Raw genomic sequence first — 2,336 nt, 5'->3', positions numbered from 1 at the left:
TTAAAGATTTTAAAAAAGAGAGGACCTATAAAAGTAGTTTTCAAGAAAGTTTTTGGACCACCAAAAATAGATATTTCAAAAGATTTTTTTTTAGACAAAATTCAAATTTTTTAAAGAAAAGAAAAAATGAAAATTTGAAAAGCGACGAGAACGTGGTATTATAGTTTATTTACGAAGGACGACTTTTTCACAAAAAAAGAAAAAAAAATAGAGAACCTATGGAATTCTTCAATTCAGCCAAATTCTTCAAGGGACCTAAATGTGGATATTTCAAAAAATAATATTATAATCATATATTCATAGAAATTTTTGGATGACTCTGTGTCTGTTTCAGTACAGCTACTCCATAAATTCTTAAAAAAAATCCACGTTTTTTGGCCTCTTTGAGAGCCTCAAAAATTCTTTAAAAACTTCACGTTTCTTGGCTCCTTGGGCTTTTTTCAAAAATTCTTTAAAAACTTCACGTTTCTTGGCTCCTTTGGCTTTTTTCAAAAATTCTTTAAAAACAAATCCATGTTTCTTGGGGTCTTTGGCTTTTTCAAAAATTCTTTAAAAAATCCACATTTATGGGCCTCTTTGGCTTTATCAAAACTTCTTTAAAAAATCCACATTTATGGGCCTCTTTGGCTATATCAAAACTTCCTTTAGAAATCCACGTTTCTTGGCCTCTTTGAATTTATCAAAAATTCTTTAAAAAATCCACGTTTCTTGGCCTCTTTGAATTTATCAAAAATGCTTTAAAAAATCCACGTTTCTCGAGACATTTGGCTTTTTTTCTAAAAATTCTTTAAAAAAATCCATGTTTATTGGCCACTTTATCTTTTTCATTTTTTTTAAACCCCAGTTTGACTACCTTAAAAATTCCTTAAAAAATTTACGTTTCTTGGTCTTTTGGTCCCTGAAAAGACCAAGTTTCTTGGTCTTTTGGTCCCTGAAAAATATTCTTTAATTAAAAAATCCACGTTTCTTGGTCTGTTGGTCCTTGAAAAAATATTCTTTAAAAAATCCACGTTTCTTGGTCTGTTGGTCCTTGAAAAATATTCTTTAAAAAATCCACGTTTCTTGGTCTGTTGGTCCTTGAAAAAATATTCTTTAAAAAATCCACGTTTCTTGCTCTGTTGGTCCTTGAAAAAATTTTCTTTAAAAAATCCACGTTTCTTTATCCTTGAAAAAATATTCTTTAAAAAATCCACTTTTCTTGTCCTTGAAAAAAAATATTCTTTAAAAAATCCACGTTTCTTGGTCTGTTGGTCCTTGAAAAAATATTCTTTAAAAAATCCACGTTTCTTGCTCTGTTGGTCCTTGAAAAATTTTCTTTAAAAAATCCACGTTTCTTTATCCTTGAAAAAATATTCTTTAAAAAATCCACTTTTCTTGGTCCTTGAAAAAAATATTCTTTAAAAAATCCACGTTTCTTTGTCCTTGAAAAAATATTCTTTAAAAAATCCACGTTTCTTGGTCCTTGAAAAAAATATTCTTGAAAAAATCCACATTTCTTGGTCCTTGAAAAAAATATTCTTTAAAAAATTGACGTTTCTTGGTCCTTGAAAAAAATATTCTTTAAAAAATCCACGTTTCTTGGTCTGTTGGTCCTTGAAAATATATTCTTTAAAAAATCCACGTTTCTTGGTCTGTTGGTCCTTGAAAAAAAATTCTTTAAAAAATCCACGTTTCTTGGTCTGTTGGTCCTTGAAAAAATATTCTTTAAAAAATCCACGTTTCTTGGTCTGTTGGACCTTGAAAAAATATTCTTTAAAAAATCCACGTTTCTTGGTCTGTTGGTCCTTGAAAAAATATTCTTTAAAAAATCCACGTTTCTTGGTCTGTTGGTCCTTGAAAAAATATTCTTTAAAAAATCCACGTTTCTTGGTCTGTTGGTCCTTGAAAAAATATTCTTTAAAAAATCCACGTTTCTTGGTCTGTTGGTCCTTGAAAAAATATTCTTTAAAAAATCCACGTTTCTTGCTCTGTTGGTCCTTGAAAAAATTTTCTTTAAAAAATCCACGTTTCTTTATCCTTGAAAAAATATTCTTTAAAAAATCCACTTTTCTTGTCCTTGAAAAAAAATATTCTTTAAAAAATCCACGTTTCTTGGTCTGTTGGTCCTTGAAAAAATATTCTTTAAAAAATCCACGTTTCTTGCTCTGTTGGTCCTTGAAAAAATTTTCTTTAAAAAATCCACGTTTCTTTTACCTTGAAAAAATATTCTTTAAAAAATCCACTTTTCTTGGTCCTTGAAAAAAATATTCTTTAAAAAATCCACGTTTCTTTGTCCTTGAAAAAATATTCTTTAAAAAATCCACGTTTCTTGGTCCTTGAAAAAAATATTCTTGAAA

This window comes from Musca domestica, unplaced genomic scaffold (assembly GCF_030504385.1).
Source record: "Musca domestica strain aabys unplaced genomic scaffold, Musca_domestica.polishedcontigs.V.1.1 62, whole genome shotgun sequence".
Taxonomy (NCBI): Eukaryota; Metazoa; Arthropoda; class Insecta; order Diptera; family Muscidae; genus Musca; species Musca domestica.
The sequence above is the reverse complement of the archived record's forward strand: the minus strand, read 5'-3'. Positions refer to the sequence as shown.